Source organism: Rhincodon typus, chromosome 13 (genome assembly GCF_021869965.1).
Source record: "Rhincodon typus isolate 14 chromosome 13, sRhiTyp1.1, whole genome shotgun sequence".
NCBI lineage: Eukaryota > Metazoa > Chordata > Chondrichthyes > Orectolobiformes > Rhincodontidae > Rhincodon > Rhincodon typus.
In genome coordinates, this window is record NC_063344.1 from 47,260,917 (window position 1) to 47,271,269 (window position 10,353).

General features: G+C 38.2%; 1 protein-coding gene across 1 annotated transcript in view; it reads right to left on the bottom strand.

Moving 5' to 3' along the window:
- The window catches only part of LOC109933925 (schwannomin-interacting protein 1), a 36,504-nt gene extending 26,433 nt beyond the window's left edge, over positions 1 to 10,071 (bottom strand). The window contains exons 1-2 of the mRNA XM_020532792.2: positions 10,068 to 10,071; positions 8,686 to 8,688 (exon numbers count right to left, since the gene is read on the bottom strand). The gene's annotated coding sequence lies outside the window, so the exon portion shown is untranslated. The remainder of the gene's footprint in view (positions 1 to 8,685; positions 8,689 to 10,067) is intronic.
- Positions 10,072 to 10,353: the final 282 nt, after the last annotated feature.

Here is a 10,353-nt window from a genome sequence, read left to right on the forward strand (position 1 = left end):
CTTGGCCTGCTGTGTTCATCCAGCTCTACACCTTGTTACCTCATTTTTAGGTACTGCCTAGTGCTGCTCCTGGCATGACCTCCTGCACTCTCCACTGAACCAAGGAAGTTTCTATTATTTAAAAAACACCAAGGTCAAAAAGGGAGGTGGAGGAATGGAAAACAGGCAACTACAGACTAATGTGCTTAGCATCTGCCAGAGGGAAAATGTTAGCTATTACTTAAAACATTTTAGCAGGGCACTTAGAGAATAATGAGGTAATCAGGCAGAGTCAATGTGGTCTTGTGATAGGGAAATCATGTTTAACCCACTTATTGGCACTCTTTGAAGATGTTACATGTACTATTGATAAAGAGGAACCAGTGGATGCATTGTACTTGTATGTCCAGAAGGCATTTAATAAAGTACCACGTTAAAGGTTATTGCGAAAAATAAATGCTCATGGTAAAAGGGGCAACAGAGAACATAGAACAGTAGAGCACAGGAACGTGCCCTTTAGCCCAATATGTCTGTGTCAACCGTAATGCCATTCTAAATTTTTGCTCGCACCCATTTGCTTGCACAAAGTCCTTATCTCTCTATTCCCGGCCTGTTCATGTCTCTGTTAAATTCTTGTTCAACATTGCTATCATATCTACTTCTAATACCTTTCCTGTCAGTGTATTCCAGGCACCTATCAACTTCTGTGTAAAATAAAATTGCCTCACATATCTCTGTCATAATTTCTCCCTCTCACCTTAAATCAATGCCCCAGCATTTGACATTTCCACTCTGGTAAAAAGACTCCACCTATCATAATCACACCTGTCATCATTTTATATACTTCTATCAGGTCGCCCCCTTTGGTTGTCCCTTTGATCGTATAAGGTAGCGGTGGAGGTTAGATAGACCTTAGGTTTAGGGTAAAAGTTTGGCACAACATCGTGGGCCAAAGGGCCTGTATTATGCTGTACTGTTCTATGTTCTATGTTCTAAACTTACAAAGCTTCGCTAAAATAATCCAATTTTGTTCAACCTCACCTTTTTGCTAATACACTCCAACTCAGGCAACATCCTGGTAGATCTCCTTTCACCATCTCCAAAGCCCCCACATCTTTCCTCTGGTGTGGCAACCAGAACTGTGTATAATACCCTAACAGTTCCAACATGATTTGCCTTCTTTTATATTCAATACCCCAACTGGTGAAGGCATGTCTTCTTTGCTACCTTATCCACTTGTGTCACCACTTTCAGGGAGTTACAGATTTGCGCTCAAGATTCCTAACAGTCCTGCCATTTACTGTATATTTTCCTCTTGAATTTGACTTCTCAAAATGTATCACCTCACACTTGTCCGGATTAAATTCCATCTGCTGTTTCTCCACCCAACTTTCCAACTGATCTATATCCTGCTGTAAAAATCTGTGATCTATATCCTGTCCTTTGACAACCTTCCTCACTAGCTGCAACTCCACCTATTTTTGTGTCATCTGCAAATTTACTAATTAGAACACCTCCACTTTCATTTATATAAATGTTACAACCAACAGAGATCCCAGCACTGGTCCTTGCAGAACACCATTGGTCACAGAACTCCAGTCAGAAAAGCACCTCTTCACAACTATCCTCTGCCTTCTATGGCCAAGCCAATTTTATTAGCAACTTACCAACTCATCATGGATCACATATTACTTTACTTTCTAAACCAGCCTATGATGAGAGACCTTGTCAAACATATTGACATGGATAGAAGATTGGTTAGGTAACAGGAAACAATAAGTGTGATATTTTCAAATTGGCGATGTGCAGTTAGGTTTGTGCCACAGGAATCAGTGGGCCCTCTCCTATGCACAATGTATAAAAATCACTTGGATTAAGGGACCAAATGTATGGTTGCTACATTTGCTGATGATGTAATTTCAGATCAGAAGATAAGGTATGAAGAGGACATAAGGAGGCTTAAGGATATAAATAGGTTAAGTGATGTAGTAATTGGAGTATAATATGGGCAGGAAGAATTAAAAAAAAGAAGCATTTTATCTATATGGTGAGAGCTTGCAGAGCATTGAGATGTAGTGGGTTCTGGGCATCTTAGTGCATGAAACACTGATGGTTATAATGCAAGTACAGCAAGTAATTAGGAAAGCTAATAGTATGTTACTATTGTAAGGAGAATTGAATACAAAAGTTGTTAAGTTATATTTCAACTGGCAGGGCATTGGTGAGACTACATTTAGCGTATTCTATATAATATTGGTCTCCTTATTTAAGGAAGGATATAAATATTTTGGGAGCAGTTCAGAGAAAGTGTCCTAGACTAATACCTGGAATAGACAGTTTATCAAATGAGGAAAGGCTGGACAACTTAAGTTTGTATCCACTTAAGTTTAGAAGAGTAAGACATGGCTTGATTAAAACATAAAACATCTTGACGGGTCTTGACAGATGCATGTAGAAAATGTGTTTCCTCTAATGGGAAATTTTAGAACTAGGGGTGATGGTTTAAAACAAAGGGATCACCCGTTTATGGCAATAAAGAGGAGAATTGTTTTCTGTTGTTCATAAGTCTTTAGAACTCTCTCATAAGGTAGGGGTTGCTCGGTCTTTGAGCCTTTCAAAGACAAAGATGGATAGATTTTTGATGAGGAAGGCCATAAAAGGTTATTGTGAGTGGGCAGGTACATTGAGGAATCAGATTAGCTACTGTCTTTATTGAACAGCAGACCAGTTTTGAGGGGCTGAGTGGCTCACTCCTGTTCTTAATCTCTGTGTTTGTATGTTCATACTGTTACAACATAGGGGCAGAAAGGCAAACTAAAGCAGCCTCACTATCACTGGATTCACAACATAATGAAATTAAAACATTCAATGATCCTCAAAATTACCCCATTGTTCCTCACCAGACTTTACAAATAACAGATCTTGGACACCAAGTTTATAACCTAAACAAAAATTGACAATTTATTATTATAGAGTCATAGAGCAATACAGCACCGAAACAGACTCTTCGGTCCAACTTGTCCATGCCGACCAGATATCCCAAATTATTCTAGTCCCATTTGCCAGTATTTGACCCTCTAAACTCTTCCTATTCATATACCAATCCGGATGCCTTTTAAATTTGTAATTGTACCAGCCTCCATCACTTCTTCTGGCAGCTCATTTCCATACACGCACTACCATTTGCATGAAAATGTTGGCCCTTAGGTCCTTGTTAAATCTTTCCCCTCTCACCTTAAACCTATGCCGTCTAGTTTCGGACTCCCCCAACCCAGGGAAAAGACTTTGTCCATTTACCCTATCCATGCCCGTCATGATTTTTATAAACCTCTATAAGGTCATCCCTCAGCCTCTGATGCTCCAGGGAAAATTGCCCCAGCCTATTCAGCCTCTCCATATAGCTCAAACCCTCCAGCCCTGGCAACATCTTTGTAAATTTTTTCTGAACCTTTTCAAGTTTCACAACATCCTTCCCATACCAGGGAGACCAAAACTGCATACAGTACTCCAACAGTGGCCTAACCAATGTCCTGTACAGCCGCAACATGACCTCTCAACACGTATATTCAATGCATTGACCAATAAAGGCAAGCATATCAAATGCCTTCTTCACTATCCTATCCACTTGTGGCACCACTTTCAAGTAACTATGAAACTGCATTCACAAGTCTCTTTGTTCAGCAAATAATGTAACTTTAGCAGAATAAAGATAAACAAAAAGTTTACCTAAGTAATATTTACAATCTATCCCAATCTTCTTTGATCATAATCCCCACTCACACACAGATAGACTGACAGACGGACACAGTTAAATGACAAATGTTAAAGAAAACTAAAGAATTCTGTTTTGCCAGTTCAGTTAAACAGTTTCAAATGATGAATACTAGGCCTTCATAGAACTTTATATCTTGCAAGAATTCTGAACTCACTGGTTCATACAAACAGGTTCAGCAGATTCCTAGGAATATTTTCTTATTTCTTTTTACAGACTAGCATTCTTTTTTTTCAGAGCATTCAATAATTTGATAACTAGAGAGAAAACAAGAGAGAGCAAAACAAAGTCACCAGTCTAGAAACTTCCAAAACCACTCTGCCCCTGCAAAAAACCCAGTCAGAACTGGTTTTCTCCCTTTTTTATAACCAACATTCTGTGTGGTTAGTTAGTTTGCACTGGTACTCCCTTCATTGACCAATTCAACATCCAACCAGCTGCCAGGCCTGAGCACAGCAATTACTTGGTGCCAATTTGTTGGCAGTTTTTTGATCAGTAATTAAGCTGCATTACACTCCAGGGCAGATCCCAACAGACAACATCCACCTTTGTTCTGTTCTCCTTTAAAACAAGCATAGCTTTGAACAACTGTTCAAAGTTCAAACATCAACTTCAACTCAGTTTGAAACCAAAAACAAGAGAAAATGCAAGAAAAATAGTGATGGTCTCAACAATATGTTTTGCTTATCATCTTAATTCTGTGCCTATTTCGGCTGATTCTTTTGCTATTGAATATTTTCTTCCTGTTTACTGTGTCAAAACTGTCCATGATTTTGTTAAATAGTTAAAAGGAAATTAGTTCATATGTTGAACAGTTGTGATTACAGTTATCTCCAGTTGGAACACTGACTCCTTATGTCAGTTAAAACAAGTATCTGCATGAGTACCTCCATGACATTGTGTTGTAAGAATGAAGGCAAATCGGTAACATTTGATTGAGTTGAGATACTGCAGAATTAAAATAATCTTTATTGTATATTAGTGTTTCATTACAGATCTCAATACAAATAATAGATTGATAATATGGTTACTATATATCACTAATTACAAATATAGTTAACTTGCTTTTCTACTATGTAACACAGACAAACAAGTTTGGGAAGCAATTTTACTTGCAGTAACAACACTGTCAAAAGCAGAAATTGCTGTGAAAACTCAGCAGGTCTGGCAGCATCAGTGGAGAGAAAGCAGAGTTAACATTCAAATTCAGTAGCTCTTCATTAGAATTCTGTCAAGCTTATCAAGACATAAATATACAAACAAAAACTAACATTAAAATAGGAAATAACAATAATTGATGTCGTAGCTTATAACATGTATTACAAAGCAAACTTTCCCATTTGTATTGATTTATCAAAACAATCTACTCTTCACTGTTCCAGTAACAGCTTGAAAGAAACTCCCCACTATAACAATTGTCCTTTGATACTTGGCAACCCAATGATAAATAATGAACCACAAACTGAATATACAGACCAGTACAAATTGGAATAATATACATAAGTCTGTATTTTTTATGACTGAATTTAAACATTGAAGTTTAATATTGTTTAACATAGTCGTTTTGCAGTGCACTTTACAAATTTGTACGGGCCAGGTGAATCATGTTAAACATTGATCATTAACAGTATCAACATTCTTCAATAAATTTGGAAGCCATCATTATCAAGATTAATTCCAGGTATTTACAATGCCACAGTGGCAAGTAGGATCACAGAATCCCTACAGTGCTGAAGCAGGCCATTCAACCCATTGAGTTCACATAGTCATCTGAGGGTGGAATCGAACCCAGGTCCCTGGTGCTGTGAGGCAGTAATGTTAACCACTGAGCCACCGTGTAAAGTAAAATGTTAAAATGTGTAAAATTGTGTGCTATATTGTATGTGGTATAAACAAGGACAAAATTTACGAAATATTTAGGAAATCAAAAAATTATTATAAGAGTGAAGGAAAAAATAGTTTGTATCTAAACTGTTCACAATCTAGAAAGACCACTGCATGCATGATGTTTGGCAAAAGACAGCACCATATTAGCTTATCTAAATACTAAAAACTGAAATCATCTAAATGCTTCTTAAATTTATGAGGGTTTCTGCCTCTACCACTCTTGCAGACAATGAATTCCAGATACCCACCCGCCTTTGAGTGAAAAAATATTTCTACACATTCCCTTGAAACCTGCCTGCCCCTTATCTTAAATCTATGTTCTTTCATCATTGATCCCTCCACCAAGGGGAAGAGTATCTTCCTGACTATCCTGTCTTTGTCCCTCGTACTTTCATACATCTCAATTGTGTTCCCTCAGTCTCCTCTGCTCCAAGGAAAACAACTCCACTCTATCCAGTCTCTCTTCATAACTAAAACTGTCCAGCTCAGGCAATATCCTGGTAAATCTCCTCTCACCCTCTCCAGTGCAATCGCATCCTTCCTGTAATGTGGACTCCAGAACTACACACAGTACTCTAGCTGTGACCTAACCAACTTTTGACATAGTTCCAGCATAACCTATGTCTCAGCTGATAAAGTTAAGTATTCTCTATGCCTTCTTAACGACTTTACTTACATGTTCTGCTATTCACTATGTCACATACCCCTACATTTACACATATCTTTCAAATTTATAGCTTCAAACGTATCAAAGACTGTCTACTCCTCTATTTGAAATTTTAGGGTTTTTTTTCCCATTCTTGTAGACCTGCATTTGTTAAATAATGATCCAATTTATTTAAGCTTTTGAGAATCTTCATTACAACCTATCATTATCCTTCACTGGCCAAAATTTGGCTTTATAACAGAATAGTGTTCCTTCAATGCTTAAGCTTAACTCACTGAATCTTCCAATGGGAAGGAAGATTGATTTAGATCCTGGGCTGCATAGTTAAAAGAATAGAGGCAAAGTCTAGGGCTGAAAGAAGTCCATACAAAGCAATGATAAACTAAACAAGCAGCATTGCATGTAACGACATTGATGTCTAGACAGTGGAGGCAGTTCAGTGTGGAAAATGCATGGAAGCGCAAACAAACTGCAGAAAGCACCTAATCTATGCGACAGGATTGAAGGATCCTAGATTGATGGCTCAGTGGGATATTATTGAATTATTTAAGATCCTTTAGCAAGTAGCCTTCTTTGAAAGTGAAGCAGTCATATTGGACTTGAAATGTTAGCTGTGTTTTTCTGTCCACAGATCCTGCCAGAGTTTCTCCAGCACTTTTTGTCAGATCTTCAGCATCTGCAATATTTTACTTTTATTTAAGAGTTAATGTCTCTGTGAACAGAGGGAACAATTGGGACTGAATTTTGAGAGTATCTTCATTACATGGTACCATAGGCTGAAAAGCATTTTTCTCATATTTTTTGCATCAGCAAAAGAAACAAGCTCAAGAAACAAAATAACATTTGGGTAGAAAGGAAAGGGTTCTTTCTTGCTTTGTTTGCCAGATATACTTCTATTCACAAAGTCGTTAGAATGGATCTTTGCTTTGTGCATCATGGCAGCATAAAATGGATAATAGTCAGTAGACAGCTTGTTTTACATCTCTCCAATTTCATTGACGTTAAAATGGTTTACCCATCTGATATTTTCAGCTTCTCACTGGCCAGGTTAGGTTAAAATTACCCATTGCATCAGAGTGGGAGTCTGTGAGAAGTCCCACCTTCAATGAAATGAGGATTCAGAGAGCATGGTCAGCATGAAGGATGCTATACTTGCTGTTGAAAAGACAGAAAAGAGAACTACCGGGCATAAATAAAATGAAGACAGCCATCTAAGGGAACTATAGTATAGAGTCTAGAGAGAATTGGAGAGAAATAGATAGCTTATTATGTAACAGGCCTTTGATTTGTATCATGTTAATTATAAGAAGGAGAATAAGTCTGAAGGATGCTGAATTCAATTTGGATGACAAATAGATTAGCCAGAACTTTATTCAAAAAGTATGTAATATGGGAGAGAAGATCACCAGTGTAATGATCATGCAAGAACCTGCTAGTGATCTTGGAAAAGGACAAAATTTTAAAATTGACATGTTCTCAGAACCAATGGCAGTTTCACAACTTTACATTACAGATTGAAGAAGCATTCGCAGTAATGGGGATGATATGAGGCATTGCCTTTCTTAGGGATAGCCAACATGATCAAATACCCAAGGAGATGAAATGTAGCCTGCAAGTAAGAGAGACAATATGGACAGGCATATAATTAGGCACATATTCAGATGATAAAGGATTCCAAAAAGATTGTGCCCAGAGACTGTCTGAATATCTTACAGGCTCTGTGGTGCTCGTAAAACAAAATTAAACAATGGAGGATGCTTCTCTGTTAAGACCCTTTAAATTAGAATTTGAGGAATAAGTGTTCCAAAAGTTTGGCTTTCCTCTTTGGAACAACTAGTAATCGAATCATCAAGCTAAGGTTAAGAGATAATCAGGCAAGAGATAGCCAGACAGCAAGCTTACTGAAGGGGTCACTGATAGCGATTGAATCTTCTTTTCAATGAAGTAACGTTTATTTGTATTGCACTGACTGACAGATATACAAGGAGAAGAGGTGTTAACTCAAACTGTTTCAGACTGATCAAAATAGTCAAAAACTTTTCCAAGTGATGATAGAGTAATGGGAGTGACATAATGTAGCCTTAAATCTGACGAATGCACAATGCTGATGTACAACCTTTGCACCTACTTGTATAACATCAATTGTTTTATTGGCACAAAAGATACGGAAGAATAAAAGCAGCCAATGGAGTTGGGAAAAGTAACAAAGTAACAAATAATTCTTGAAAACTCTCTATTCTTGCTCAAGACAAATTTAATTCATGGAATGCAATTTGCTGCAGATGTAAGGTAACAACATGGTTTTAGCAGCTTCCTTTCCACTCATTAATCCTCTCTGTGAAACTGCAGATCAGATGATTCCTTTAAAATAACCCATTACCAACTTGCTAAAAAGAATCATTCCAAAATTGAGGGAAATCCCACTGAAAATTAACTAGACTGCATAATTGTTATGTATAATTTTCTAAAAAATTCCAGAGCAGCATCTTTTTCTAACTCTGACTTTGTTTTACCTACCCAAAACAATTTCCTTCTTGCCTTATAGGTCATTGATTAGGATCATTTAAGCAGGTATGCCAAACATTAGACTGGTGCAGTGCAATGTTTGGCTACATCCTTGCTGGAGCTAATGACTGATAACGCGACATTGTTTATGGCCGAAATACATTAAAATGCCATACATTGGTAAAAACATAGGACTTAAGAACAACTTGCTCTGCCACTTGATAATAATATGATTGATTTTGTTCAGATCTCAGCTTGACTTTACACTTTGGCTACACACCCTCACCCTCCCTCCACCCCAGAAACATACCCCTTCCAGAAGCTGTGTAAGTTGGCTGGGAATGAAGCATTGGGGATGCAAGTCAGACTGGATCTGGAAACAATGGGCTAGATCAACAATTTTTGATGGAGATCTGGGCAGGCAGAAGGTCTGTCTGACAGACAAAGAAGGTCCATTGTTGTGTAGCTTCAGATTTAATAACTTCAGGGGACTTAAGTTTAAAGGATACCTGCATTGGTTTAGGTTAAAGAAAGGACTGTGGATTATTTTTAATGAGGCATTTCTTGAAAGCCATGTCTTGAGATAGCTGTTTACTGCAGACCGCCATGCCTGGGTTTACACTGTCTGCTTTCAGCTTCTGCTGCGGTGGTTATTTGGATTTTTCAGTTGTTGGCCAATAGTGACCAATTGGGGCAGTTTAGTGGCACAGTGGTTAGCACTGCTGCCTCATACTGCCTGGGACCCAGGTTCGATTCCAGCCTTGGGTAACTGTCTGTGTGGAGTTTGCACGTTCTCCCTGTGTCTGCGTGGGTTTCCTCTGGGTGCTCTGGTTTCCTCCCACAGTACAAAGATGTGCGGGTTATGTGGATTAGCCATGCTAAATTGCCCATAGTATCCAGGGATGTGTGGGCTATGTGGATTAGCCATGGTAAATGCGGGGTTATGAGGACAGGATGGGATGCTCTTTGGAGGGCCAGTGCAGACTTGATGAGTCAAACATCCTCTATCTGCACTGTAGGGATTATGTGAATCAGGGAAGGAAAAGAGCATCCCTGCTCAGCTCTCCTGTGTCTGAATTTTCTCTTGTTGTAATGCAAGGTAGTATCTGGGCTCCTGTTCCAGTCTGAAGCTTGATTGTCCTCCTGAAGAGCATCCAGAAGAACCTTCAATACTGTGCTTTATGAACAAGCTGCATTGGCAAAGATCCCAGGGACAACTGCCTGTATTTAGCCGTATCTGTATTTGTGCACCAGAACATCAGCCACAATATTCTGAACATTCTACATTGTTTTGTCTTTTTCCTTCATGAACTGCATTGGTTGCAAATGATTATTATTTTCCCCAAAGTGAAACTCTGTGGAGAGAAATCCATATCTTTTTTCTTTCTTTGGTGTCTGTGCTTTGGGTTATTTACAGCAATAAATATTTATGTTTACATCTTCCAAACTAAGTGTATTAACCAGTTTTTCAAAGTCATTAAATAGGCTTTGTGTATAATAAATTAATACTATTGTGTTTGTCAAAGAAGCCTGGTTGATGGAT